Source organism: Rhineura floridana, chromosome 5 (assembly GCF_030035675.1).
Source record: "Rhineura floridana isolate rRhiFlo1 chromosome 5, rRhiFlo1.hap2, whole genome shotgun sequence".
In the NCBI taxonomy this organism is placed as follows: domain Eukaryota; kingdom Metazoa; phylum Chordata; class Lepidosauria; order Squamata; family Rhineuridae; genus Rhineura; species Rhineura floridana.
This window is the reverse complement of record NC_084484.1, coordinates 61174635-61198696: the sequence shown is the minus strand read 5'-3', so window position 1 is coordinate 61198696 and position 24062 is coordinate 61174635. Positions and strand designations below refer to the sequence as shown.

The 24062-nt window shown below is 41.7% G+C and overlaps 1 non-coding gene across 1 annotated transcript; it reads left to right on the top strand.

Moving 5' to 3' along the window:
• Positions 1-23600: 23600 nt before the first annotated feature.
• LOC133386381 (U2 spliceosomal RNA) lies at positions 23601-23791 on the top strand. Its single transcript, XR_009763124.1, has one exon. It is a non-coding gene; the product is annotated as a U2 spliceosomal RNA (small nuclear RNA).
• Positions 23792-24062: the final 271 nt, after the last annotated feature.

The window sequence follows — 24062 nt, the reverse complement described above, 5'->3', positions numbered from 1 at the left end:
ATCTTTGACCCAGACATGTGATGAAATACATTATCACAGTGTAAAATAAATGTTGACTAGCGCAACCATCACAATTCCACAAGAGCCTTCCATTAGAGATGTATCCATGTTATGACTAAGAACCATCTCAGACATGCATGTAGTTCATAATTTGATGACTACAATGGAGAAGGTGGTGTACATATTTGAATGGGCCACTACAGATACAACATATACAATGCTCTTATCTCCCTCAACACAATATTTTTCAATCGTGGTCATTCACAAATTCAGCTGCCAGTCATTGGATTGGATCCAGACTAAGTTAGATGTGCATAAGTCCCACTGACTTCATCTCTAACTTGTCCCATTGATTTCTATGGGACCCCAGTTCAGTTTACTTAGTCTGGATCCAACCCACTAAATGTACACCAAATGCACAATAATCAAGTTAAAGAAAACATTATACACATGGATACACTAACCTGGTCTTGGGTAAAGTGATGTATAGTATTTGGATGCACATTGCCAGATCCCCTGATAAACTTACCAGCTTTTCCCATATTAGTTGCCTTCCACTGACAAACATTTCCAGAGACATCCACATAAACAAGTTTTTCATAAGGCAGTTGCAAATATTAACAAAAGTTGTCCAAACTTCCAATTACATGCTGTTAGCAGTTTTCATGAGAGCTTTCACCACCAGCACATTCAGGCAATAGTAAGTCCCTTAAAGAAGGGTTGCCAGTTGTTAAAACTTCCCTTATATGATGAAATTGACATACAGCATGCCCTGCTAACCCATGCATGCCAGTAATTTCAAATAATGAACTCACAGTAGCATTCATTTCATTGGCGATCATTCATGGCCGAGTAAGATTGTGTTCCAGGGTAAGGTCTTTAACAGTGGGTCCGTAAGTGGCTGTGGAGGCCAATTCTGGATCCACACAGCCTCCCACAGTGAGGACATAGGTTTCCAGATGGAAGATGGTCACGATGAGGATTTGCTTGATGTGCCTGCCACTTAGCTCGTTTGTCCCTTTCGCCCTGTACTCATGCTTCTTCAAAGTCCATAGCACCTTTGATAATGGCCGACCTCCAATTGGGATGCTCATGGGCCAAGGCTTCCCAGTTCTCTCTTTTTTTTATCATTAATTTTTATTCAAAGTTTCAAAAAACAAAACAGAACAAAACAAAACAAAACAAAAAAACAAATTAATAACTAATACAATAAAATAAAATGTTGACTTCCGATTTGTCGCAGATCAGTTATAGATCTATAATATATAACAAACCTGTCTCTTAATATATTACAAAATCACTTTCCTCCAGCAGTTATCTTAATTAATCATCAAATCTCATTAACATTACTTTATTCTTTCCGCAAAAAGTCAAAGAGAGGCTTCCACTCCTTGAGAAATATATCCATCGATTTTTCTCCAAATAAACATGTCAATTAATCCATCTCATCAAGTCTGCTAGGTCCAGTAGTTTCAATAGCCATTCTCAGTGTTAATTCCATCTTCCATCTCCATCCTTGCCCCCATAATAATCTTGCTGTCATAGTCATAGTCATATAATAAAAGTCTGATAGGAATTTCTTTCATCACAAATATTTCCTTGCCATCAATTCCGAATGTACCACTGAAATGTTGTTGTAAAGCTGCATCTCTGCTCCTCCTTTCCACAGAATGCACCATCACATCTCCCGAGAGTTTTTCCATTGTCACACATCTGGAATTAATTCTGTAAACTTTCTCCATTTCAAGTTCCATCAAATCCTTCCAATCCAGGAATTTTTTTGAACTGTTGATATCTTTATCTCTAATCTCTTCACCAATTCCTTCAAAGACAGCGCTGAATTCCAAACAGTGATATTTGTCTCCAGGATCCATCACAGCCATAAAATCCAAATCTTTTTCCAAGTCCATATTTGATATATCTATTCCAATCTCCAGGGCTTGAACCTTTCCTTTATTTTTTCTTTCATCTTCTTTTATTTGTCCAGCCATATCTTTGGTCTCATCCACCTCCCCTCTCACAGAATCCTAAATTTCCTTCAGCTCCTGTCTCATTTTGCCAAATTCACTTTTCATCTCTTGTCTGCTCTGTCTCAGCTCCTGTCTCACCAGCTTAATCTCATTCATTATTTTCTGAAACATATCTAGATAGAGAACCCCTTCCTGTACATCCAGGGTCTCAGCCACCTTCTTGATTGTCATTCTTAACTATTCCCAAGCAAAGAACAGTTTATTTCTTTTTCCAGTCACAAAGGAGTTAATCCTCCAAGCCTGCTGACATCACCCTCTAGACAGCACAAACCGCCTTATCTCTTATGTGTCCAAAAGTGCAAAACAAATTTAGTTCACAGCATCCAAAAAATTAGTGGCATAAAAAGTAAGCAGATTCGTCCAAAAAAAAAAAAAGTAGACCAGAAAAAATAGTCTCAAATGTCATAAAATCAGATTTCCTCTTTAGATTAGTTGCCCCTCATCCGTTTATATCTTTAAAATGCTCAATTCCATGCCAGCTTTTTGCAATAAAAAACAAAGATAGGCTATTTCGATTTTCTTCCTCCTTAATTCTGTGTATATGAGAGAAAGTTATAACTCACCCAGGGATTCTTTGTTGCCGATCCTTTAACAAATCTCTTTTACTATAATGATAACAAAATGATAAGACTAGATAGAAGAATGCTTGCCTTTTTCTTTTCTTTTTAAAGAAAAAAAAACGTCTTGCTTAATCAGTTTGAGCTTGCTTGAAATTCCCTGGCTCCATCCGACGTTGCTGGCAGGTCCTTCGTTCCTAATGAATTCAAGTCCCCCAACAAACACAACGAAGCTTGTGGATAATCTCTTCGTTTCTCCCTTGCCTGGGAGAAAGTTTTTACCAGTCAAAAAAAACCTTTTGGCTGGTTTTAAAACTGAAAAAGCTAAGCAATCCTTCCCGGAAGTCAAGGCTTCCCAGTTCTCGATGCTCATGTTACATTTTTTTAGATTAGCTTTGAGAACATCTTTAAACCTCTTTTGCTGTCCACCGATATTCCGTTTTCCATCCTTAAGTTGGGAGTAAAGTAGCTGCTTTGGAAGCCGGTCATCAGGCATTCGAACAACATGGCCGGTCCAGCAAAGTTGATGTTGGAGGATCATTGTTTCAACACTGGTGGTCTTTGCTTCTTCCAAAATGCTAACATTAGTCCGTCTGTCTTCCCAAGTAATTTGCAGAATTTTCTGGAGGCAGCATTGGTGGAGTCTTTCAAGAAGTTGGGAGTGGTGTTTATAGATGGCATAGTAGTGATCAATGGTTAAATATGCTTCTGGTTTGAATCCAGTAGTACCAATCTACATTTTGAACAACCCACTGACACATAGAAAGAATGCAATTCCTGCATTGGGGCACTTAGGGTTTCTTCTTATCCTAAGTAAAGCATTAATGTTTACTTTTAGTTGGACTTTTTGTTTGCAAAAATCTTTAGGCAGTGTTCCACACACTTCATATAGCCATTATGCTTTCCATGCCTCTAACAGAGAACAGAAAGGTGTGGAAAATGTGAGGATAATAAAGGATGAAGGTGAGCCAATGTGGGTTCATGTGCATAGACTGCTCTTTGATTAGGGACCAGTAAGCTGCAATGGGTAATGGAGTGGCACATCATGAATGGTGACTCTTTAACTTGCAGTGATGTGATGTAGATCAGCTTACTAGCAATAGCACTCAAGTGTCAGTGCAGACAACAACTAATTGTGCTGAGGTAGTGTCCAGACCTGACCAGAGCTTGGAAAAGTTACTTTTTTGAACTACAGCTCCTATCAGCCCCAGCCAGCATGGCCACTGGATTGGGCTGATGGGAGTTGTAGTTCAAAAAAGTAACTTTTCCAAGCTCTGGACCTGACTGTAGTGCGGATGGGGGCAGGGCAGAGAAGGTTGCACTGGTTGGAAGTGCATAAGGCTTTCAAACCTGCCCTCAGTTCTTCTGAAGTCAGTGGCCTTAAGTGCAAGTTATATCAGCACCATAAACATGGGGATGCCCTTCAAAAGAGTTCCATGAATTTAAAAAAACATGCAGTTCATTAAGTTAACAAGAAAATCTGAAACTCAGGCAGGGCCTGAATTCTGTCATGACCCTGGGCTCAACCACTGACCTGGATACTGACTCTAAGAAGGGGGTGTCCGAGAGCTCCTAGGAGGCCCTATAGCCATACAATTCTGTCAGCAGAACCTAGTATGGTACCATTGACCAAAATACTGAAAATACATCCTTGACTGATAGCATAACAGGATCAGTAACCAAGATCCTGAGGGCAGGCCTCTTCAGCCTTCAGAGCTTCATCCCCCAAACCTGAGCCCCCAATCCTCCACTCCTCGAGTAACTGCCACTCCAAATACACAATCCTCTTGATATTCCACCCATTTTGCTGAAGATATATCAGGCAACTATTGAATCACAATAAAGTGCAAGACTTCAATCAGGCTTGGACACAACCTCTGCAAGGCTGTGGCCACACTAGTCAATTCAAAAGCAGCCAGAATGTTTTTTCTGGCTGTGCTTTGAAGTGAGTCAGCCCTCTGCTGGACACACTTCCCTTCCCCACTGCTGACTTCAGTCCTTTCTGGATCTCCCACAGCAAAGTGTTGGGCTAATCACTGTATGAGCCTACAGCAAAACGTTTCATTGGCAACACCTGGAAGGAAAATAGGTTGATCTACCAATCAGTCATGAAATCTCTCTAAAGCTGAATTTTTTGAAAAAACACACACACTTGATCTGATCAGGTTTTAGAGTAAAAGGGGGTGGAGTCTGACTAACAATCATGTGCCCTCATTTTCAGAAAAGAGAGGTGGAGATGCACTGAAACCGGCACAACAGTAAATGTTTCTCTACGCCATGATTGCTTCTCAAAGAGGGGGCACAGCCTGGGACATGAATATACAAGGGCTCAGAGAGACTGCAATACTCATTGGTCTTATTGGACCATTAGACAAATGGTCTGAGACTTGGGAGCTGTCCTTGGTTCTGCACACCATGCCTCTACCCCCGATCCTGAGCTCTTTTTTTTTGGTGTCTGCCCTCTTGTAGAACATTCTCCAGTTCATTGGGTGGACTGTGCTTATAGAGTGCCTTCTGTCTCCTGGTTACTTGTTGAATACACTGAGCCTCACCTTAAACCAAGGTTCTGATCTGCTACTACAGGTCAGATCCATCTGTAAATAGTTGGAAGTAAATTCCATGTGTTCAGCCATTTTCCATGTCTACTTCACTTTATATATACTTCAAAATAATTGAGAATGATCTCTAGCAACAAAACATTCATAGAATTCATAGCATTTGATTGGAAACAATAGTTTTAGTGGATCTAGTTTCCTTGGAAACTGGTGTCAGGTTTTTATTTATTATGTAAATAGTGACATCTGGTGGTAAATGTTCAGAATTGACTAAGTAGTACTCCATTTTTCACCCATCAAAGAAAATGGCTTTTGTTTTGCCAATTTCATGAAATTCCATTAAAAATTATTTTTCACTCCCATCAGTACAGTCACTTCCAAAGAGTAGGTGTGGATGCATGATTGTAAGAGATCTAGAAGTTGCAGGATGCTTTGAAACAGATTAGGCTAGGCTACACAGAATATATACAAAATATATCCTTAAACAAAAACATTTTAGAGTGCAATAATGAAAGAGGCACTAATTGCCTTCTCCTTTACTATGTGCTGTGTTGATGCTCAAATTCCACAGTACATGTTCAGGTTGGGCATTGTTCTCATATCCCAAAAGCCAGGATCCAGTTGCATTCCTTTGCACCTTGTTCATTTGATTTATCCAGTGAAGAACTCAGCGTTTAATATACATGCAATACACACCTCTCTTTGGCCCAGATCACATACAGTGCTATGCTAAACCATGGCTTAGTGCAAATAACCAAATGTGTGGGGTGTGTGGGTTCCAAGAGTGAAGCTCATAGCTGCTGTGCTCCCTTTCTTGTCCTGCTGACCATGCTATCCAGGGCAATGCCATGGTTTGGCTTAATGTTATGTCTGAACCCAGACTTGTGGGTGTCTCCCCGCAAGCCACAAGCAGTAAGTCAAGAACAAACCTTGGTTACAGTTCATGGTTTATCTGGAGTGAGACAAACCACAACTCCAAATATGAACAAAATACTAAGCCAAATCATGGCATAGCCTTGGGTAAGCCAAGTTTTGGCTTAGCATTATGCTCAGACTAGGTCTTTGTTACTGTGACCACATAATAACAAACTAACTAAGGCTAAGTCTTTGTCTGCTTCATCCATCTGATGAAGAAAGTGCTAATCTCAGGGCTGAATCACACTGCTATATTCCTCCACATAGTCATGAACATGCAAGTGCATGAACATGTGGAGAAAGGTTAGCTGGCACTCAGCGAGCTGGCATCCATTTCTCCATTATGGTGGCTGCTGGAAAAGATATTGCCACAATGCCAAGATGGCTTCCAGTTTCTTAAGTACAGAGCTGGCTCACACTAGCATATTGCCACATGGTTGTGTACCCAAATATGCTTGTGTGGAGGAATTTATTTATTACATTTATATACGGTCTCTCTACTGAGGCATCCAAGATGGTTTACAGTTTCAAACCAAGGTTAACCTCAGGCCAATTGATGGTCCCTTCAGGAGCTGATGGTAGAAGCTTTGTTTTAGCAAGAACCCTGGACCTCATTGCTTTAGCAGTGAACCACCTCTAAGAAGGCTCCCACAAGTATGAAAACAAGTCCAAATGGTTGTATGATTGAGACCCAATATAGGCTTTATTCAGATTCGCTGATGAATGCATGATGTCAGGAGTGGAGACAGCACCTGCAATCTAGATTCCCTCTCCCCCCAGATTCACCAAACATATGAAAACCTAAAGTGTTTACTGAGCAAGTATCAATAGAATTAGGCATATTGAAATAAAGATGGCTTATTCCTGAGTAATTGTTTAGGGTCAGCATCTTAGAGCCCCATTACATCCCCATATTGCACATTCATTTCACATTATGATTTATAAGGTATATACCTCCAGGATACAATTGACAATGAAAAGCTGTGCAGAAACTTCTGTTGGTAATAAGCCCCCTGGGTGGATCTTGCTTGTGCTGTTTAAATTTGAAGGAGTATGGAAAACAATGTCTTATCCTCTACAAATTGATTGCTACTACTATTATTAGCATAATCTTCATGATCATTATTGTTACCCTGTGTTTCTGTCGAAAAGACGCCACAAGATGGTGAGCATTAAAAATAAAAGTATAAAAATTCAGTGCAGCATACCATAAAAACAATCAAACTTTCAGAACAATGAAACAAGAGGACATGAAACATACAGCAAGGGCAGCAATCAAATCAACTGGACAATATTTTCCCTCAAAGGCCCTCTGAAATAACCTTTCACTTTCACTGCCTAGGGGAAATGAACAGTGATTGAGCCTGGTAGAAAGCTACCACGCCCCACCCCCACGGCAGGCATTCAACAACCACTGTGTCATATCCAAAAAGGCTCTATTCTTCAAAACCTACACCCATCACACTTTCAGACAGCATGCGGACATGGAGCAGGGTCTCAGATGTTGACTCATGAAGATATCCCCACCGTAGACTATTTAGGGCTTTAAAAATAAGAACCAGTTCTTTGAATTGGACCTGGAAACAAGCTGGTAGTCAGTCGAAACAAGAAGGGAGTTCTATGCTCCCTTTGGTAAATTCCAGTTAATACTCTGGCAGCTGCATTTTGACCCACTGAAACTTCCAAATGCTTCTCAAAGGCAATCCCACCAGAGTGTGCTACAGTAATTCAGGACACTTCCAGCAGGTTACTGTGGATTTGAGTACTGCTCATGTTTGCATGTTTTCTGCAGTGCCCAAGCAACAACATTCCATCCCATATTTTTCCCCGTTTCATCCACACTTACTATCTTCATTGTGTTTTTTTATTCAATTTTCCATGGAAATTGTATACCCTGAGTAAATGGGGAAATAATACAGATTTTGATGAGTACACCACTGTGTGGATGCTGTGCAAAACTTGCATGCATGAGCCACAAGAAACAGCTATGTGGAAGCACCCTCAGTCAGGATACTAGTAGGGAATGACATTGGTATTCTGAGTTCTCATATTTTGAAGATGGGCTCAGAGCTAACATTAAGGGAGAAAAGGTAGAGAGTGCCATAATGGTCCAGAAGCCCCACTCCTTGATTGTGGCAGGATCCGGGATGATCCAGATCCTGTGAAGACCTTTTCAAAGGAAGGGGCCTGGAACCCATGGAATACCCTGCTCCCAATTAAGGAATGGAGAAATCTGCACCAGTCCAAACACATTCTGAAGAGCCCCATCTCAGAGATGCTTCACCTGGGCCCCTCAGTGACTCCCAATTTTTCCCCCTCCATCACTCCCTGGGCCTCAGGATTAAAGGTGGTGACAAACCATGCCGTAGGAGGAGAGCTCATTGGACTGCCAAACAGCTATATCAGCAGGGGTCTACTTGGGAAGATCTACTCAACATGAGGGAGAGGACCCAGCTGCAATCCATCACCCAGGTTTAGGCAATGAACCAGCAGAGGTAACAGGTGGAGTGAGCTACTATATAAGTCCCTCCTCTGCACTTTTTCTGGGTTAACAGCTCCTTTCAGAACTCATTAATGGTCCTGCTTTGACTACATTGTTGACTCAAGTGCCAGCTTCCACACCTGATGCTGTTCATGGACAGATTACATCCCCTATAACCTTCTAAAAATGGTACCTGAGGACTGTCACAAGGGTAAAGGATCCAGGCCTCCTCTACCACCCCAAGCACTGGATGGGTTGTACTACAAACATAGATGTATCATTGAAACATAGGCTTCTGTCCAAGTGAACACATGTGGTGAGAGTGGGGATGTTAAAGTGTCTAGTTATGCATTTCCTGGCAATAAATTCTGCATGACATAATTGGATATACAGAAAGCAAATGAAATGGCAGAATGATTTGCTTCCTCCTAAGAAAATGAAAAAAAATGGAAATGGACTGCCTTCAAGTCAATTCTGACTTATGGCGACCCTATGAATAGGGTTTTCATGGTAAGCAGTGTTAAGAGGGGGTTTGCCATTGCCTCTCTCTGAAGCTGAGAGGCAGTGACTGGCCCAAGATCACCCAGTGAGCTTCATGGCTGTGTGGGGATTCGAACCCTGGTCTCCCAGGTCATAGTCCAACACTCTAACCACTATGCCACACTGGCTCTCTAAGAAAAAGAAGGGGAATCTGCTTTGAAAAACATAGTGTATTAATATCAGATCTATATTCTTCAATATGGGCTAAATTTGAAACTAATTCTAAAGCTTACTTGCCAGGTATATTTGCTTGACTGATACTGCACTGGCTGTTTAGAAATATGTCACTGATGTTGAAAATGGACATTCCTTTCTTCCAGGGAGTTTAAGGCAGTATATGTAGGCTACCTTGGCTGCCTTCCAACCAGCTACTGATCAGACCCACAACAGTTTAACTTCAGTGAGGTTGATGTATTATGTGCCTTCAGACCATGCCCTGGGCCATATTATTCTTGAGAATGAAGTACTTGTTCTGGAACATAATTCTTCCTATTTATATCTGATAAAGATCAATATATGTTGGGTTAGTTGATTGAAACTCTGAAAGTACCAAATCTTACCAAGTTTATCAACAGCAAAAGTGGGTCCTGGTTAAGCTCAAACCAGGATGACCTCTGCCCACATCACTACACACTCGTGAAAAATAATACATTGATGATATAGCAGTCTTTTATCAGTGACCCTGATTCCACCACACTTTATCTTCCTTATTCTTACTTAATAAAAACGGATAGGATAATAAAGTAGGAGATGACAACATGGGGATAATGAAGGCAAATGCCCTTCCTCTTTAGTGATTCAATGTATATCAATATTTCAACTTGTATAGTGTAGTAACAGATTAAATCAAATGCTACACATTTTAGAAGGCTCTGTTTCTTCAGATGAAAATCTCCTGTTATCCCCCAGAGAGCAATTACTGTATCATCCAAAGAGAAGTGAAGCCGTAAATAATAATCCATCTTAATGATGACCAAGTAATTCCAGAGAGAGATTTTAAAAGAAATTGGAATGTGCAGAAAACGTTATTTATCCAGTAATAAATCAGGATAACAGATAAAGAGGAAATTATCCATACCCTACTCCCCTTCATGCATTATCCATATAGAGGGGGTTCCATCATGATGACTGAGTAGTTGGGTTGTGCTGATGTGCCTGCTGTTGGGCCCAGTATTGAACACAACACTGGCCCCCTTCCCTGAATGTCTGTCTGTTGGTGTAGGTATCTGCACAGAGGAAGCCTACGAGTGCCAGCTTTCTCCTTCCAGTTGTCGATGCTAACACATGGACATACCAGTGTCATGCTCAGTGCCAGGGATGCGGACCCAGTCATCATGTGGAAATGGTTTCATTACTCCTGTTGCTGCTCTTATCATACTCCTCACAAGGTTTCTTTCCTGTTTTACTAGCATTTTCCTTCTCTGTGTATGTGTTTAAATAAGACTGTTGGTTTCCCAACTGAGCAATATATATTTTTCCTGATTTTACACAGCATCTAGTTTTCCTGTAGACAGCTGAGGTCTTAATCCAATTGGTCTCTTATACATTTTTATTTATTTTATTTCTTTAAAAACCTGTATAAACTGCGTAATATTTTTAAAATCTCTAAGCAGCGTACAATAAAAACAATGTATAATTTTACACAATTGATGCTAAAAATATCCAGACTGTTCCAGCAAGATAGTTGGAATGCATGATGCCTGCCAACCAACACTGGTCACTGATTTATGAAACTTTGGATCCTGGACCTCTTGCAAAAATAGAATAAAACTGAAAAAGTTTTGATTTATGGCAACAGCATATTGTTTCCCTGGCATGGTAGTCATTGATCTTTCTTTCTTTCTTTCTTTCTTTCTTTCTTTCTTTCTTTCTTTCTTTCTTTCTTTCTTTCTTTCTTTCTTTCTTTCTTTCTTTCTTGTTATAAAATTGTAATTTTTTGATAGGTACATATGCATATTTGTAACAGTCTGTTTATGGAAAATTAAATTAAAAGAATTTTAAAAAACAAATGAAACATGAATTTGGGGGACTCATATGCTGTTAGGTACATGTAGCTGCCCAGCAAATGCAGCACTACACTAGTGGGACCTTTCTAATGCGGTGGGTTGGAGGTAGGGAGTGACTAGCTTGTATCCACAATCACTCCCCCCACTTTGCCACCACTACCATTTGTAAAGTAGAAATCACCTGTGCAGATACTCTGGGCACCAAAATGGGGGGAGGGGAGGGCTTGACAAGAGTTTTTGCCACCAATTTTTGCACAGGAAAATCCTGTGGAACCTAATTAAGCAGCTGGCAGGTCCCTATAAACCAATGGCATAAAACCTTAATCTGCCCTCCATGGCCCCTCAAAATATTTGTGGGTGAGGAGGAAGACAGTTCCATAAATATTGAATTACCTATCCAATGACCTCTCCAGTCCATGTATACAAAATCTATGATGCTGGAAATGCACAGAAAGATAAGCCCAAGCTGGCCCCATCAGATAACTTGAGCAGAGGAGATGCTGTGGGAAACCATGGAAAGAGGAGAGGGGATATAAATATAATGTCTTGGCAGCTCTAGCAGTCTTGAAGAAGAGGAAAGAAACCAGCTTGCTTTGGCACTCATGGAAAAGGGGAGCATGGAATCTGGAAGTCATTGAGAAAGGGCAGTATCTAGGCTGCTTTCCTCCTAAAGCTTCTGCTTGTTAAACCAGTAGCATGGTTCTACAATAGGAGAGGCCTCCACCTGACAAACAGAAATATAAAATGGTCTCTTCTCTCCATCATTTCTTCATTCTATCCTTCCAATATTTCCACTTACTTCTAAATGCACATTAGGAAAGAATACTGATTTTTAAATATATATATTTCACAGACATGGAAAAATTCCATCATAAGTCAGTTTCCTATCATAGAATAGTAGAGTTGGAAGGGGCCTACAAGGCCATCAAGTCCAACCCCTTGCTCAATGCAGGAATCCAAATCAAAGCATTGCCGACAGATGGCTGTCCAGCTGCTTCTTGAATGCCTTCAGTGTCAGAGAGCCCACTACCTCTCTAGTAATTGGTTCCATTGTCGTATGGCTCTAACAGGTAGGAAGTTTTTCCTGATGTCCAGTCAAAATCTGGCTTCCTGCAACTTGAGCCCATTATTCCGTGTCCTGCACTATTTTGGTTTGTTTCCTAGTTTTTAATCAGTTTCTACTTTTTATTCTTTTGCTTACTTGGCAATTGGTAGCACTATGACTATTAATGAAAACATTATCTGCTATGATCATAACAGTGCCTTTGAAGCTGCAGTTTCAAAATTATGAAAGTGCTAATGAGCACTCAAGAGGTTGGCTCTTGAGCAGGAAGAAAGCTCCTATTAATTGCATTAGTGCTCAGCTCATACCAAATGTTCACAAAGCTAGGGAACAGAGCTCAGTCATTCCCAAAGTAACATTACCTCCCCTTTGATATGGGCACTACTTGTGCTATGTCCAGTGCACATCAGTCATATCTACATGACAATCGAATTAGAGCGGGGATGTGGAAACTGTGGCCCTCCATATGTTGTCGGACTACAGCTCCCATCATCCCTGACCATTGATCATGCTGGCTCAGGTTTTGGGGAGCTACAGTCCAAGAATACCAGACCACCAGAGATTCCCCATCCCTAAATCAGAGGGGGGAAGCATTACAAAGCAACAAAAAAGGGTGGTACACTTGTGGATTGTTTAAAAAGGCAATGAAATTAGCAAAGCCAGGTAGTGCTTCAATGACAAAATGAAATGCCATATATTTTTCATATATATTTCCATTTGTGTGTGTGTGTGATCAGTAGTGCCATCCCCCTACACAGGTTTACTCAGAGCAAAGTTCCACCGTGTCAGTGTGTCTAGAATTTCAGCCTAAACATTTTAATAACATTTGCAAACTGAGCGTATATTCCTAAAACTCTCAGGAACCTTTTTTTACAGCCTCATCCAAATTAGAAATGGATATGGCTTTGTAAACATATATACATTTTCTTTAGAATAGCCCATAATGCTGACTAAATTCTTAATTTCCCATCTGCATAAATGCAATGCAATCCATTTGAAACATGTATTATTAGTATTATTTAAAAACATTTTAAAGCCAGTTTTCAAAAACAAGCCACTCAAAGCAGATAAGGTGCTCAAAGTATGGGCGTTTCTTGGCTCTGTGTACTCAACAACAACAACAACAAATTTTATTTGCTTGTAGCCATAGGCCATTGCAACAAACTGTGAACACTGTGACAATAAAATACATTTATACATTTATATCCAATAAAAACAGATACAACAATCCAAAATCTAATGCGAATGTGAGTTGACATAATTTGCTCTGATCTTTTTGGCGGCAAGGGCAAAATTTGCCACCGCCAAAGTCACCGTATTTTGTTTATCCGCCAATAAATCAACTATTAAAATATCGATGGGAATCCCTACCCTAGAGCTAATCAAGGGTTCTAAGAATTTTTGTCTTGGGTCGTTATACAGTGGGCACATTAACATGTAGTGAACGAGGTCCTCTACGGCCTTGTTTCCGCAGACACAGTAACGCTCCGCTCTCGGCGTTCCCTTGTATCTACCCTCCAGAAAGGCTGTGACCATCGTCTGGAATCTTATCCCGGTGAAGGCTCTACGTACAGGAGCGCTAGTTAAATTAGTGAAGTATGATGGGATGGCATGATTTACTTTTACAAGGGGGAACCACTGTGAAAAGGGCGATGCCACTATGGAAGCCCTATCTTGATCTGCGTCAAAGTTCAGAATCCAGTTACGGAGCTCCAATGGGGAAAAGGATATAAGATCACCAGGGGAGAGATTATAAAAATCTATTAGAGCTCTAGTGGCTTGAGCCCAGCCTCCTTTCAGTAATTGTTCTTGCCAACAGAGTTTAGCGATGGAAGTCTCGTCTGCCATTGAGATCTTCTTCCAGAACCTTAGCACAGCCAGATCTATTTTGGCTGTCAGAGATGGAAGGCCTAGTTCAGTCCTTACATGAGCAGATGGGGTTCCCCGAGGGAGCCCCAAAATCTGTCTCATGAAGGAATTTTGAAGGGTCTCAAGACTGGCTTTAAGTGAGTGGCCCCAGAGTTCTGCCCCATAAAGTAATTTTGGTAGGGCTTTGGCAGTAAAAAATTTCAACATAGGTAAAATCAGCTGACCCCCACGGGAGTAAAAAAACCGTTTCATTTGTCCTAAAACTCTTGCACCTGCTAGTTTGGTGTCTTCGAGGTGGAGTTTCCATGAGAGTTTGGAGTTAAAAGTTAAACCGAGATATTTAAAGGACTGCACTTGTTCTATGGGTTTCTCATTCAAAGTCCAGTTTGTTTTGGCCTTACTGTGTTTCCCGGAAACCATAATTTTAGATTTTGTATGGTTGACCTGCAAATGCTGGGCATGACAATAATTCCCTAGGCAGATTAGCATTCTTTTTAGGCCGATTTTGTTTAAAGAAAAGAGGGCTAAATCATCTGCATATAATAAAGCTGGTATTTTTTTGGAACCCACAGAGGGGGGGAAAAATCTATTTGAAGTCATTGCAGGGATGATGTCATTTATGAAATAGTTAAAAAGAAAGGGGGCTAGTATACATCCCTGCTTGACCCCTTTTGAAGCAGGAATTTCACGGGAGAGAGCACCATTCCTACCAAGACGGACACATAGGAAATTTGAATGGTGAAGAGATTTAATTAACCATAAAAGCCTTTTATCTATATTAGTTTTATCCAATTTATTCCATAACAACTCTCTATCCACCGAGTCGAAAGCTGCAGCAAAATCTATGAACGCAACATATAAGGATGAGCTCGGCCCTTTTAAGGATTTAGATATTAAATGGTGTAAAATGTAGGCTTGGTCCATTGTACTCTTGCCCTTTCTGAATCCCGCCTGTTCCTGATGAATAATCGAATGGTTAGTGTCCCAATCCATAAGTTTATTCAACAGGAAGCGCCCATATAATTTGGCGGTGATATCAAAGAGGCTAATAGGCCTATAATTACAGGGGTCTGAAGGGTCCCCTTTCTTAAAAATAGGCACTATTATACTAGTACGCCATCCCAGGGGAACGGCACCTGTGGTATTAATATGTGTAAAGAGAATAGCAAGAAGTGGGGCCCACCATGAGATTTCTGCCAAAAAGATCTCAGGGGGCAGCATATCCTCTCCAGGCGCTTTATTTGCACGGAGAGCCAAAATCAACTCTCCAATCTCTGAACTGGAGACTGGGGGCCACACTGGAAGGGCTAGTAAATCGTCAGAGAAAAGGGGTGGAGTTAATGACACCGACCCAAAAATGGCGCTAAAGTGTGATACCCAGGTTTCGGGGAGGATCGGCGGAATAGGGACAAAATGGCTTTGGGCAAACCCACCCCGAATAAGCTTCCAAAATTCCAGATCGTTTCCTTGTAATAGGGCCTGGCCTAAGTCTCTCCAGTTATTCGCAAAGAAAGCTTGTTTTTTCTCTTTGAGGAGCTTCTTGTAAGCCCTTTTCATTGAAAGTAATTGAAGAGTGGCTTCCTCTGAGGCATCCTGACGTGTGTTTTTTATTTGGGCGCACAACTCGCTCTTCTTTACTCGGCATCCCTGTCAAACCATGTTTTAGGGCCCCCTGCTGGTCTAACAGGGGTAGAGGAGGTCACCAATTGCTTAAGTGCAGTGGCAATCAGCTCATATATTTCAAGAATGTCCTCTGGAGTAGAGGTGGCCTGTTGGCGAAGATTTAACAAGGCTGTTGTTCCCAAAGACTGGTTTACTGCCATTGCAATGTCTACAGACCACTTTAGATGTTTGGTTCCAGTCAAATTATCTAGTACTACACTAGAGGAACCTAAGGAAGTGTGATTTATTTGGCCTCGTAGGGTAAGGGAAAGGGGAAGATGGTCACTATCTGGTCTGCTTATAACGGACAATTCTTTCACAGAGGGCAATAATAAAGTAGATCCAAGGATATAATCCACCACACTTACCCCCCTCCCCATAATGAAAGTATAATAACCGTGTGAGGAATCCAAATACGTTCCATTAAAACAAATTAATTGTTGTCTGACCAGTAGTCGAAATAAGGCCCTCCCATTGGAATTAGAGACCTTATCTCTTGACGACTGAGGTAACACTGACTGGTCATCCAGAGAAACCCCAGCTAAGTTTCCCAAGAGCAGGTAGCTCGGACCCAGTCTTGCATTTAAGTCACCACAAATTAGAAACAAATGCATTGGATAATCAATTGAAAGCTTTTCCATAAAATTCTCTAATGTGCTCCAATTAAACAGTGCAATTTGAGGGGGGGAAGGGGGAAAATATACATTTAAACATAAGATGGGGGGGAAACCAGATATACATATTATTAGAACCAGACAGAAATCAGGGGTTGGTTCAGGGAGTTCGGTTTCAACTACATCCAACGTGGTGGCTATTAAAATTGCTAAGCCACCACTACCTCGACCTCTGTTAGCAGTCTTCGTTGCCAATTTGTCCCAGGATTTAAACCCTTGGAGGGCTAAAGAATGAGAATCCAGAAGCCAAGTCTCTTGAAGGCAAAGGATGTCATAAGCTTGTAAAAAGTTTATAAACTCTAGGTCGCTTGCCTTATTATTCCAGCCCGCAATGTTCCACGAAAGAAGGATTATATCAGAGTTTGTAGCATCGGGGCGACTCGTATAAGGGGGATTATTTGTATCCCCTATATGAGATGAGGACCATGGCCGAGTAGGAATTAGAAGGGGGGAGTGTGTTTTACTTGGCTGTCTCCTTCATTTCTCTGTATTACTGAGTTCCGTAATTTCATCGATATCTGGGTTTAACACACAAACATTAGAGAGGGGGAGCCCCGTATGACTTCTCAAAGAGCAGGAAATAGGTGCCGATTTTGCTGGTGATCCTAGTTCATCGGGGTCCAAATAACGCCTTTCTGTCCATGAGGGGCCCGATAAATTCCTTATCCTCCCAGGACGCTGGCTATCCTTAGCCTTATTTCGCGTGTGGTTTAAAACATGGGGACATGATGGCACTTTTGTTTCTATGGCCACTTGGGTGGTAGCAGTACTTGGAAGGATATGGTTCATAAGATTATTAAACATATCAGACTGGACAAAAAGTTTGGGAGGAGAGTTGGAGGGCATTGAGCCTGTCACATTGTTAGGTGAAGCTTTGTCCACTTGCAAGTTTTCTAATAACGTTGTAAGTCGAACCAGTCTGGAAGTAATAGCAGTTTGCTCTGACTTTGGTAGGTTGCAAAAGGACTTGATCAACTGTACTTCTTCCAAATAAAAGGGTTCGTTGGGAACTCTTTGAGAGGAAGGTGCCATAAGCTGTGGACACAGTGGCGAAGAAGGCAACTCTGTGCTGTGCGCACAGCTTGATGTCCTGGCAGGTAAGGGCTGTGGAGAGTGGGGACTTTTAGTCGTTGGTGTTGATTTGCAAAAAACTAATGGTTGCGGTGTGATCTCATTTGCAAAGTATCTCGTCACTGTAATCCCCACCTCCTCGAGAGCAGCTCTGTTCTTGTAGACCACTCTCGCTAGAGTGGGGCTCGTAAAAGAAACAATAGCCCATGCTGTTCCTCGCTTGAACGGTAGAAGTTTAATGCTTTTAATGTGGTCGGTATGGAAACGGCCAGGAAGAAGTGAGTCTAGAAACTGCAATAGATGTCTTTTTCGGCAGAGCTGAGATTGCAAGCCAGGATGTATTGGGTAGTTTATCAATGCCACCGTGTCTGGCATCAGAGTCAAGTTCCACTGAGGATGTGGTGAGCATTTCAAGTCCGGGGTGGCGTTTTGCTCTGATCCTCCTTGGGTAACGATGCAATGATGAGCCCTGGATGTGTTCAGAGGGGCTGTGTGTGAGAAGGAGTTATCACACTTTTGAGAAGTTGTAGAGGTCCCTTCGGATCGGGTCTTGCTTTCCATGTTATCCTTCCTGACCTTCTTGTCCTTCAAAGGTTCCTTAGATGTCTGTGATGCACCTGCCACCAGGATCTTGTTTAAAGGCTCGAGTAATTTGAATAACGGTTTAAAATCCATTTTTTTATACTGTGGAAATCTGGGATTTTTTATGTTCTTTGATTTTTTGAGGGAATTTTTCCCTTTCCCAGGCTTTGCTTTAATCTTGGTCCTTTTCTGCGCCCTCATGCCACAGCCAACTCCTACCTCTTTACCACTCTTTCTCTGTATAAAATTCCCCATGCCATTTACCAGGGTTGTCAAAAGGTTGTTGCATTCAGAGATAAAAGTTTTGACTACATCCAGTTCTTCAAGGATCATAAAAAACCATCCTGCTGTGGGAGTGATATTTATGCTGTTGTATGGGTCTACTGCGTTAACTGGAGAAGGCAAGGGAGTAGTTTTAGACAAGCCGTCATCGCTCCCCTTGTTCGAGCCTTCATCCTGTGGACACCCACGTTCAGCTGCCTCTATTTCTTTAGCCAGATTTAGAGTCTCAGGAGACATCAAGCCATCCCTAAAGCTATAATTGATATTTTTATAGTTTAAGGACCAGTCAAGAACGTGTTCTGTTAAGGCTGTTGGAAAATTCTGGGCTGTCTCCAATGTGGATAGTTGTTCGCTCTTAGGTGAAAAATACTGCGTAATCTTAACTTGTCGGGAGCTTAAAGGGACCACGTCTGTTTCTGGCTCTAATCCAAGCTCTTTGTATCTTTTCCTGGTGAAGACCATTTTCCCTTTTTATTTTATTTTATCTTATCTAGCCTCGTTAATACTAAAAAGTTTCCCCAGGTTGTAAATTGGCGAGGGCAGAAGAATGCTCTTGCTAGGACAGCTTATCTTGGCTGGAGTCGATTGTCAAGTGGAAACAAACTCTCGTCGGTTTTAGTAATTAATGGCTTTCCTCTTTCAACTTTACGCTTTATGCTCTTTGCCTCCTCCAGCTAGCATTTCATTATTTACTTTTTGTCTCCTGTACTTTTAAGGCTTTTTAAATATTCTAAATTGATTTGAGGCTCGGCAGGAAAGAATAGCTTGGAGCATTATAATAAAACTCACCCGGGGCTTTAGTCCCTGGATGCTTTAAAACTTTAAAACTATAAATAAGGGTTAGAAAATTATTAAAACAGTAACCCGTCCAGATATTCAGACTTGTGTTTATATTAACCTGCCAAAAACCCTCCAAGCAGAGGAGAAAAATAGCTTTACTTGCGATAGTCACCATCTTGCCTCTCTCCAACTGTGTACTCCCTGAATTATGAGGTGGATAGCGGTGATGCCGCAGGTGAGGTTTTCACATGCCAAGTCACATTGAGCCATTAACAAGACAAAATTAGTTGGATCAGAGACTCCCTAAAGTCCTGAGTTGCTCTGTGGACTCAGGTGCTCAAAAAATACTTCATTTTTAAAGTGATGGATTCTTTTTTTTTTTAAGTGAACCATACTAACTAGGGAAAAATCCTTAGCAAAAGTGGGAGGAAAGTGACCTTTTATTTTGACTGACAGGTCTAGGCTTTAATTCAATGAATTATTTTCCCAGGGCATTTCAATCTCAATGATTTGGGGGAGGGATTAAAAACTATTTTGGTTTTTCATGTGAACCTATGCTGGGTTTTTTCCCCTCCCATCCTCTCCTCCTATGCAAGTCAATGGAAAGATCTCCCTCTTTCAAGGAGAAGAGGCTGTACTACCAAAACCTGTGTGGGAGGGTCAGAAGCCCAACCCACCAATGACATTTTGGGTAATAGGGCCATCGCTGAGAGGGCGACATTTCCCTCACCTCAGTCTGTCCTGAGGATTTGTAGACTTTTTTTTTAACCACTCTCTTGCCCTACGCAAGTCAATGGAAAGATCTCTCTCTCCCAGTGAGAAGAGGCTGAATCACCAAAAATCCATGGAGGGGAATGGAAGACCAACCACCAGCAACAACCATTTAGATAATAGGGCTTTTGCTTGGGAGAGGATGGTGACACTTCCCATATCCCAGTCTTGTCCTGGGAATCCATTCTATTTTTTCCACCACTGATCCCGTGATTTTTATTGTACTACTCCAAACCAGTAAAGCCTACCCTAGCAGGAGAACCACTGCTGCTATCATTATGAAATGTGTCAACTGTTGTCCCCTCAAAAGGGGTGGACATGTCCACAAATTGCATCCACTTCTGTGAAAAGGGGGAAGAGTTATAGCTGTTTTTAGATTCCCCATTATAGTGAATGGGAAGGGAAACAGAACTTCATGTTTGACAGATCTAACTCGATTGCAAATAAGGAGTTGAATTGGAAAGTCACAGAGCAGCTCCAAAACACATCAGGCTGCTTCTCAAAGATACAGATACAAGTTGAATCTTGTGGCCGCTGCACAACGCTAGCTCAAAGCAGAACATAAATAAGGTTTGTTTTCAGGATTTACCAGTTGTGGTTATTAGTATTCTTGCCTTCTCGGCAAAAGATAAGTTCCAGAATTCACATCTGCCTGGAAACCCAGGACTATATTCAATGTAGCACTAACCAGATTGTTCCATCAGTGCAAGGATTTCTCTTTGCGCAATAGAACGATCTCCTCCTTCCACAAACCTGCTAAATCTGCAAATTTGCAGACAGCATAAGGTGCTCATGAGCGGGGAAGGAGAAGAGTAAATCCCTTTGCAGTAATGCTAATATTTGTGCTAGCACAGAAATGTAGTTGAATGCAGCTCCCAGTTCCTATGAGCACTCTGTCCCCAATTCCAAGGAGCTAGGTGTAGTTATTCAATAGAGAGAAGACATTTTGTGCATGCTCAGAGATACAGTTTTCTCATGTTCCAGGGGCAAGTACTTACAAAAGAGAGATTGGGGCTGGGTTTCCTGGTGTCAGGTTAAGCCCTGCTGCCAGGTAACAGGATTAATTCAAAAGACATGCTTTGATGGGTATGCAGTAGATACGTCAACAAACTACTTTGTATGCCAAAGCCAGCCAGCACTTAAGTACTCCACAAGGACAAGGCGGCAGGGTCACATTCCTTTGTTCTGATTTCATTCGCATCCAGGCTAAAGTACTTGCTTGAGTGTAGGATGTGGGTGGGCATGACAAGGATGCCCAGCCCAAAACATGTACAGGCTTGGCTTCAGCTTTGTTCACCTGTCAGAGCCAAAAGCTCAGCCAACAGAGCACATGGGCTGCCAATCAGGTATATATCTGTATGGATATAGTGTATGTATATGTGTATTTCTTTGAATAAACTTTACCGTATCAGCTTGTCTACTGAGATGAACCCTTGCACTGCAAAAGATTCTGGAGCATATTTAAAGGCAGCTTTCCCCCAATCTGGTATCCTCTAGATGACTTGGACTACAGCTTCCATCATTCCTGGACATTGGCCATGCTGGCTGGGGCTAATGAGAGTTTCATTTCATTTTATTTATTTATTTATATCCCGCCCTTCCACCCAGAAGAAGCCCAGGGCGGCAAACAAAAGCACTAAAAGCACTCTAAAACATCTTAAAAACAAAAGACTGTAAAATATATTAAAACAAAACATCTTAAAAACATTTTTTTAAAAAACTTTAAAAACAGCTTTAAAAGCTGTTCCAACACAGACACAGACTGAGATAAGGTCTCTATTTAAAAGGCTTGTTGAAAGAGGAAGGTCTTCAATAGGCGCTGAAAAAATAACAGACATGGTGCCTGTCTAATATTTAAAGGGAGGGAATTCCAAAGGGCAGATGCCACAACTCTAAAGATCCACTTCCTATGTTGTGCGGAACAGACCTCCTGATAAGATGGTATCTACAGAAGGCCCTCACTTGCACAGCACAGTGATTGACTGGCTGCATAAGGGATAAGACAATCTTTCAGGTATCCTGGTCCCAAGCTGCATAGGGCTTTGTACACCAAAACTAGAACTTTGAACTTGGTCCAGTAGCTAATTGGCAGCCAGTGCAATTCTTTCAGTAGCAAAGTAACGTGTCCCAGTTAGCAGTCACGCTGCCACATTTTGAACCAGCTGCAGCTTCTAAACCAACCTCAAGGGCAACCCCACATTCAGCACATTACAGAAATCCAGCCTGGAGTTGTAGTCCCAAACATCTAGAGTGCATAGGTTTGGGGAAGCCTGTTCTAGGACATACATTCAATTCACGCTAAGCACTGCCCAGTCTTTTTTGGTCTCACCTTATTATATGTGCTCCAGAACATATACAATGCTTGCCTACTGATACACATTTCAGGAAACATCAGGATATTAGTGGGAAAATTGTTTAGCTTTACTAAACTCCTCACTGAGAAATCTTAAACTTCAGAGGACCCCAGAATTCCCTGAAACAGTTGGAAGCCACTCCTCTAGACCAGCCTTCCCCAAACTGATACCCTGAAAATGTTGGTGGACTACAACTCCCACCATCCCTGACCATAGATCTTGCTGGCTGGGAATGATGGGAGCTGAAGTCCAGCAACTTTAGTGGAAAAGCTACTCTAGAGCAATACTCGTCACCCTTTTCAGACCAAAGACTGGCCTTTAGCCCAAACTTGCATATGGGGACTTTTAATTTTACACCACATTTGTTTTTGTGATAGTGTTGCTGCTGCAACCCATATTAGGTCAGGCTGTGACCCAGCAGTGAACTCTGGCCCACCAGTTTTCTGGAGGTTTTAAAAAGCTGAACCAAAGACAAATGTGCTCCATGCATGAACAGATTCAGCTTCTGATCAACCGGATGGAGCAACTCCCCTATGAGGAAAAGTTGCAGCATTCGGGCCTTTTTAGTTTAGAGAAAAGGAGGGTCAGAGGAGACATGATAGAAGTGTATAAAATTATGCATGGCATTGAGAAAGTGGATAGAGAAAAGTTCTTCTCCCTCTCTCATAATACTAGAACTTGTGGACATTCAAAGAAGCTGAATGTTGGAAGATTCAGGACAGACAAAAGGAAGTACTTCTTTACTCAGCGCATAGTTAAACTATGGAATTTGCTCCCACAAGATGCAGTAATGCCCACCAGCTTGGATGGCTTTAAAAGAAGATTAGACAAATTCATGGAGGACAGGGCTATCAATGGCTACTAACCATGATGGCTGTGCTGTGCCACCCTAGTCAGAGGCAGCATGTTTCTGAAAACCAGTTGCCAGAAGCCTCAGGAGGGGAGAGTGTTCTTGCACTCGGGTCCTGCTTGCGGGCTTCCCCCAGGCACCTGGTTGGCCACTGTGAGAACAGGATGCTGGACTAGATGGGCCACTGGCCTGATCCAGCAGGCTCTTCTTATGTTCTTACGTTGCAGCATTTGGGGCTTTTTAATTTAGAGAAAAGGCAAGTAAGAGGTGACATGACAGAAGTGTATAAAATTATGCACAGTATGGAGAAAGTGGATAGAGAAAGGCTTTTCTCCCTCTCTCATAACACTAGAGCATCCAATGAAGCTGAATGTCTGAAGATTCAAGACAGACAAAAGGAAGTACTTCTTCACACATTGCAAAGTTAAACTATGGAACCCGCTCCCAAAGAGGCAGTGGCAGCCACCAACTTGGATGGATTTAAAAGACTATTAGACAAATTCATGGAGGAAAAGGCTATCAGTGCCTACCAGCCATGATGGCTATGCTCTACCTTCATCGCTTCTCGGCCTTTTGGCTAAGATCATGTGTAGTATCTGTTCTTATCAGTTTAATGTCTGATATGTCCTCTATTTGAGGACTATATATTAAATGGATTTTTGGAATTTTTTAGCCCCCTGCCACATTTCTCCATATCTATGGGAAAAATATTTCTCTGATTGCAATGAGACTGTAGATGTGGATCTTTCTGATAAACCAACAAATCTCCCCACATGGCCACCAGTAACTCAAAAAGAAATTGCCGTTCTGATTGCCTGTTTGAAATCCGGCAAAGCCCCTGGTTCCAATAATATTCTCCCTGAATTGCTGAAAGCCCACCAAGTTTGGTGGGTCCCTCTCCTTGCAAATTTCTTTACTTTAATCAACACCTCGGGTTGCATTCCTGAGTCATGGCTTGAATCCATAGTAATCCCCATATTCAAAAAAGGGAACCATGAGTACCCTGAAAACTACCGTCC